We start from the raw sequence: 7936 nt of genomic DNA on the forward strand, positions 1-7936 counted from the left end.
ATTACATGAAAGGGGTTTCCCCTTGGGGAAAAGCCCTTGGTTTTGAGCCACCACTGTAAAGGTCTCATGTGCAGCAGGCCTGATGTAATCACGTTGAATGTACAGTATATTATATATATATATATATATATACCATTTTTTTACAGGAGTTTTACAAAAACATCCTGCTTTTTTTCAGAGAGAAAAAAAATGATGTTCATCTCACATATGTCTCCTGTAGAGTGTCAGATGAAATCCCAGAAATGTCACTAACTCAATCTATCATATTTGCCAAGGTACTGAACTGATTTTTTAAGTTTTCAATATGAACTAAATTTCTATTTGAACTGAACTTTTGTCATCAAATCCTCCTCAAATTATCTGAGCTGTTATCCACATTATATATCATTATATCTACTGTATGCCCCCCCCCCCACACACACACCATTTTTTGTGACATCTTACTTTAAACAATTACAATTACAAGTTTCTTTCAAATACTTACTAAATATGTTAGTAAGTATTTACTTTATTTACTTACTAAGAGCCTGTGTCTGGTGTTAGGAAGTATGCTGTTTGTGTGTGTAAATGTGTGTAATTGATGTTTGTTGATTGGGTTTGTTGCTGTAGCCATTTGACAGCCATTCGTTACATTTAGGAGATGGTAATACCTCTTGCTGTTATTATAACATGAGTGGAACACAAATATGGAAGAATATGGTGGTGATTGGGGTAGATGGAGTGAGGTACAAAGCTTCATTGGGATCATCAGATGGGTACCCTCTTTCCTTGGTGTTTTGATGATATATCCCCACAACACCTCCAGAGGGCTCATCAGAAACATCTGGCTTCCCATGTGTACCCCCTCTGCCATTATGGGGCCCAGGTTGTAACATGTATGTCTTGTTATGGCCTTGTTTACATTGTGTTTTGGACCTTGTCTTCTTGGACCCAGTTTCTCAGTTTAATTAGCAATCCAAAAGAGACTGTTGTTTAGTTAATTAAATGAAAGCACTAGTGTAAGTTCTGCCAGAAAGACTCAAATAGTACATCATTCATTGAGTTTAGGTCTAACCAATTATTATCTAACACTTTAATTGTTGGTGAACCGCGGTTCAGCTTACATCATCAGTTAATCTGTGGATGACATCGTAACCAGCTCCACTCGAAACAAACCTCCAGAAAAAAGCCATCCACTAACTGTGAGTGGCATGGAGTTGCTAGAGCCCACTGCAGCCCCTCGAAGCATCTGACCAGGTGCGTGAGAAGAGGGAGTATTAGTAGAGTTAGAGGCGCTGGAGGAAGACCTGAGGTGGATGCAAGGGATACATATTCTGTAAGCTAATTTGCTTTCACAAATAAAATACAGCTCTGGAAAAAAATTAAGAGACCACTGCAATTAAATCCACATCTCTACAAGTTGGGAACCCATTCCATTCCACACCCATACACAGGCATACCTTATTCTACTGAATGAGGTGCTGATTAGGTGATCACCTGAACCAAATCTTATTTAATAAGAAAAAGTATAATACTTTTACTGGTCATAATATATCATATAATACTGGTCATCACTATCGTCTTGCATTAAGACCAGCTGGATGGCAAAAACAGTAGTACCTCAAAAGTAATTGGAATCAAAAATATAACCATTGTTCATGCCAAAAAAGTTTTGAGTGAGGAAAAGAAGGGTTTAATTCTGACTTTACTGGCAGAGGGATACAGTGAGGGTCGGGTTGCTTCCATCCTGAAAACTTCAAAGACGGCAGTTCATAAGAACAAGGTCAAGCAGCAGACATTGGGGACAACAAAGCTACAGACCAACAGAGGACGGAAATGACTCTCCACTGACCGAAATGGCCGCCAACTCAATTGAATGTCACTCAGCATCCATAGGATGACATCAAGTGACCTACAAAAAGAATGGCAAAAGGCAGCTGGGGTGAAATGCACAGCGAGGACGGTTCGAAACAGGCTCCTAGGGGCAGGGCTGAAGTCGTGCAAAGCTAGAAAAAAGCCCTTCAACAATGAAAAGCAAAGAAGGGCCAGGCTGAGGTTTGCAAGATAAGGATTGGACTGTAGAGGACTGGAGTGAGGACATCTGCTCATCACCTGGTCATCTAATGGTTAGAAGGAGGCCTGGAGAGGCCTGGAGAAGCCTACGGGCCACAGTGTCTTACACCCACTGCTAAATTTGGTGGAGGCTTGGTGATGATCTGGGACGTTGGTGCTTCAGCAAAGCTGGAATCGGGCAGTTTTGTCTTTGTGAAGGACGCATGAATCAAACCACGTACAAGGTTGTCCTGAAAGAAAACTTGCTACGTTCTGCTCTGACAATGTTCCCCAACTCTGAGGACTGTATTTTCCAGCAGGACAATGCTCCATACCACAGCTAGGTCAATCAAGTTGTGGATGGAGAAGCACCAGATCAAGACCCTGTCATGACCAGCCCAATCTATAGACCTAGACCTATACCCCATTGAAAACCTCTTTAATGTGATCAAAAAGAAAATGGATGGTCACAAGCCATCAAACTAATCTGAGCTGCGTGATTTTTTACACCAGGAGTGGCATAAAGTCACCCAACAACAATGTGAAAGACTGGTGGACACCTGGCATGCCAAGACGTGAAAGCTGTGATTCAAAATCAGAGTTATTCTACCAAATATTGATTTCTGAACTCTTCCTAACTTTAACATTAGTATTGTGTTGTTTAATAATTAATATTATTATATATTATTAATATTAATATTTTCTTTCCATTATTCGAGGTCTGACAACACTGAATCTTTTGTGTTATTTTGACCAGTTGTTGCTTTCTGCAAAGAAATATTTTAAATTACAATATAATTTTAATTTGGAATTTGGGAAAATTGTTGTCAGTAGTTTATAGAAAAAAAAACAAATATGTTAATTTTACCCAAACAAATACCTATAAATGGTAAAACCAGAGAAACTGATAATTTTGCAGTGGTATCTTAATTTTTTTCAGAACTTAAATTTCAAAGCTGCATTGCTGGCCATAATCGTATGTTATCCCTTAATGCTTTATGCTATGGAACTGCGATATGATATATGTTGATTAAATAAATGATCCACTGGCTGAGATCATGCAAGATTATTTTAAATATCAGATACAGGTTGTTGATGAAAATTCAACAAAATGAACACTGCCTCTGATTAACCTGGAAACAATTGCCTTTACAGCTTTACTGGACTCCCTCATTCCTCCAGTTTCGCTTTGGTCAGGCATCGCACTGGCTGCCTGGCTTCATCTGCATCCACCTTCCCCCCAGGTCTGCGTTCGTCCTTGGTCCCTCCGGCTTCAGTTCAGTCCTCTCGTTCCCTGTCGTTGCCACAGCTCCACCTCTGTCTCCAGTACCATCTGTCCTCCCTCCTCAGTTGGACTTGTTTTCATTGTGTTTTGGTCTTTGTCTTCCTTGACCTAGTTGTTTTAGTTTGTTTGATTAGCAATCCCTATCACCTGTTGTTCAATTAATTAACTCATTAGTTCCCTTAATAAATACCCTCCCAGATAGCAGACAAGAATCAACGTTGAATCAATGTTAATGCATCGACTGAAATATCATTGAATCAATGTTGAGATTTAACATTGATTTTTCATCAGGTTTGCACCCTGAAATAATGTTATTTTAATGATGAAAAATAGATCAAGATGGGCTTAAAATCAATAGTTTTTCAACTAAAATTAAATCACATTTAAAACTGAATCAACATTGAATCAATGTTAATGTATCAATCAAAATATTATTGAATCAGTATTGAAATTTAACATTGATTTTACATCAGGTTTGCACTGTGAAATAATGTTTTTTCAATTATGAAAATTAGATCAGTCTTGCTTTATGTACAGCAGGATTCTATGCCAGTCAATAGTCTCTTTATTTTATTATTTAGTACCTTGTATATATGACTGCAATCTGATTTTGTATCAAAAGTCACTCAAAGTAAACAACATCCTTCAGTTTACATGCAAATGTATTTATTTATGCCCCCACAGTTACAACGGGAAATCTCACCTTGAATTAAAACAATAACATCTGAATTTATAACAAATGAGAAGAGCCGAGAAAAACATGACAACCTGCATCTGCAGAATTGAAGTAAATACAAATAGAAACTCGCCAAAAAGACAGTACTGCTGAAAGAAAGACGATAGAAGAAATAATGAAATATTCTGAATACTCCAAACTCAGTGGGGTTTTCATCATGAGCAATGTCCCCAAGCATTTCAGGGGCATAAGGTTTTGCACCGTGACAGCAGAGATGAACTCTGATGCCTCCTTTTTATCAGCATTCACTTGTAAGGCATCTACAACTACGAGAAGTTAGTAAATATTATTTTATTTTATTGCAATGCACACACCTCAAAATCCAGTCCGTTACCAGTACATAACAACAAATCCCTGCCTTTTTTAATAATCCATTACACTCAGATTTGTCACAATGCAGAAGAAAAGATATTTCACTAGGGGGAGACCGGGGATGGTTGTAATATTTTTGACCTTTCTGTCTATATCTTAGAGTACTCTTAAGCCAGTGTGTTCATAATGTGATTCAAACTAGTTGCAAGTGTCTTCTATTAAATGAGATAACTATCTTTGCAACACAAACAGAAAATGCATGGTTTAGTTTCAAATACAAGGAGTGAAATGTTACAATTCAACCCATAGTCTGGGTTAGATGTAACATACCCTGGGGTGAGATGTAACATTATGATAGGCTATCTATATATGATAGGGGGTGAAATGTAACATAATGAAATAAGGATTATGGCAATAATGGATCTGGAATAAGGACTAAACTGAGCATGTGCGAAGTGAATTAGATGATTTGTAACTAGTTCCTGATTAGACATATTGGAGGTGTTACAACTGACCCGTGTTAAAACCATCCCCAGTCTCCAGTTTATTTCACAACTTTAAAGCCCCTCAGGTTAGTTACACACAAATTGTGATCATAGTGATGGTGGACACTGAATGTATTTTCATACTTTATTAATGATCAATTTATCATTTATAAATTCAGTGTTACATTATTTACAAACCAGTTATTTAGGAGTTGTTGGTGGTTCATAACATAATTTAGAAAGAGCTAGTAAATAATTAATAAACTATTTAAATGTACATTTATACATCTTATTTTTTAGACATTTAGTAATGGTTACTAAGTGTGTTAATAAAGGCTTTATTATCATGTATTCCTATTGTAGTTCATGATTAGTTCAGGTAGTTATAAAACATTTAGTAGTTGTCAGTAAACTATTTATGTGAGCTCATCTAAAGTGAGGACTATTTATACCTTATAAAGCATTTACAAAGGAGATATAAAGGCTCAGTTCTCTTCTAAACAGAAAAAGGAAATAAACACACAACAGAGTGTTACAGAGCATGGACATTTATTTCAAATGCAAAAATGTGTAACAAAACACACATGTGCAACTGTACACTTGATATAAAATAAAAAAAAATGACAATGCAATGACATAGAAAATAAAAATCTTTGTTTTGTCAAAATGTAAACATTGCTGATTTGTTCACTTCACACAAACAGATTTTGGAATGAGACGGCTAACTGTAGTAGTGTTTAGTCCACTGTCTATAATGGCCTAATTTAGAGATATCACTTCTTCTTTTTTTAACCGACAACCGACAACTTCGATCGGTTAACGTTGATACGGTCAACCATCGGTTAAACAGTCATCAGTTAACATCTCTAATTTAATTCAATAAATACAGCTTATTAAGTTGCCCTTCTCATTTTGTAAGTCTTTAACAAAACATTAAAACATTGAAGCTGATATGGATGGTCTACCAGGTTAAATCCCCAATCATTTTTATGGCACAAGCATAATTTGACATCATGCAGCAATTGTACAATTGTAATCTGTCCAAACTAAAAACTGAGTGAGTGGAAAGGGTGAAAATAGCATGCTTACCTCTCTGGCGAGTCTTTGTTTCCATTTTCTTCTTCCCATACTTTTTCTAAAGTCCTCACTTTAGATGAGCTCACAGAAATAGTTAACTGACAACTACTAAATGTTTTATAACTACCTGAACTAATCATGAACTACAATAGGAATACATGATAATAAAGCCTTTATTAACACACTTAGTAACCATTACTAAATGTCTAAATAATAAGATATACAGGTAGTGCAGAATTATTAGGCAAATGAGTATTTTGACCACACCATCCTCGTTATGCATGTTGTCTTACTTCAAGCTGTATAGGCTGGAAAGCCTACTACCAATTAAGCATATTAGGTGATGTGCATCTCTGTAATGAGAAGGGGTGTGGTCTAATGACATCAACACCCTATATCAGGTGTGCATAATTATTAGGCAACTTCCTTTCCTTTGGCAAAATGGGTCAAAAGAAGGACTTGACAGGCTCAGAAAAGTCAAAAATAGTGAGATATATTGCAGAGGGATGCAGCAGTCTTAAAATAGCTAAGCTTCTGAAGCGTGATCATCGAACAATCAAACGTTTCATTCAAAATTGTCAACAGGGTCGCAAGAAGCGTGTGGAAAAACCAAGGCGCAAAATAACTGCCCGTGAACTGAGAAAAGTCAAGCGTGCAGCTGCCAAGATGCCAGTTGCCACCAGTTTGGCCATATTTCAGAGCTGCAATATCACTGGAGTGCCCAAAAGCACAAGGTGTGCAATACTCAGAGACATGGCCAAGGTAAGAAAGGCAGAAAGTCGACCACCACTGAACAAGACACACAAGCTGAAACGTCAAGACTGGGCCAAGAAATATCTCAAGACTGATTTTTCTAAGGTTTTATGGACTGATGAAATGAGAGTGAGTCTTGATGGGCCAGATGGATGGGCCCGTGGCTGGATTGGTAAAGGGCAGAGAGCTCCAGTCCGACTCAGACGCCAGCAAGGTGGAGGTGGAGTACTGGTTTGGGCTGGTATCATCAAAGATGAGCTTGTGGGGCCTTTTCGGGTTGAGGATGGAGTCAAGCTCAACTCCCAGTCCTACTGCCAGTTTCTGGAAGACACCTTCTTCAAGCAGTGGTACAGGAAGAAGTCTGCATCCTTCAAGAAAAACATGATTTTCATGCAGGACAATGCTCCATCACACGCGTCCAAGTACTCCACAGCGTGGCTGGCAAGAAAGGGTATAAAAGAAGAAAATCTAATGATATGGCCTCCTTGTTCACCTGAACTGAACCCCATTGAGAACCTGTGGTCCAACATCAAATGTGCGATTTACAAGGAGGAAAAACAGTACACCTCTCTGAACAGTGTCTGGGAAGCTGTGGTTGCTGCTGCACGCAATGTTGATGGTGAACCGATCAAAACACTGACAGAATCCATGGATGGCAGGCTTTTGAGTGTCCTTGCGAAGAAAGGTGGCTATATTGGTCACTGATTTGTTTTTGTTTGGTTTTTGAATGTCAGAAATGTATATTTGTGAATGTTGAGATGTTTTATTGGTTTCACTGGTAAAAATAAATAATTGAAATGGGTATAAATTTGTTTTTTGTTAAGTTGCCTAATAATTATGCACAGTAATAGTCACCAGCACAAACACAGATATCCCCCTAAAATAGCTAAAAATAAAAGCAGCTCTGATATTAATTAATTTTTGTGTTCATTGAGAACATGGTTGTTGTTCAATAATAAAATTAATCCTGAAAAATACAACTTGCCTAATAATTCTGCACTCCCTGTATAAATGTACATTTAAATAGTTCATTAATCATTTACTAGCTCTTTCTAAATTATGTTATGAACCACCGACAACTCCTAAATAACTGGTTTGTAAATAATGTAACACTGAATTTATACATGATAAATTGATCATTAATAAAGTATGAAAATACAATTATTAAACACATTATAAATATCCTTATAAATCAAGAACAAAGCATTTATAACCGTATTTATAAACTGCTTACTAATGTCTACTAATGCTTTATAA

Source organism: Pseudorasbora parva, chromosome 3 (genome assembly GCF_024679245.1).
Source record: "Pseudorasbora parva isolate DD20220531a chromosome 3, ASM2467924v1, whole genome shotgun sequence".
Classification (NCBI taxonomy): Eukaryota; Metazoa; Chordata; class Actinopteri; order Cypriniformes; family Gobionidae; genus Pseudorasbora; species Pseudorasbora parva.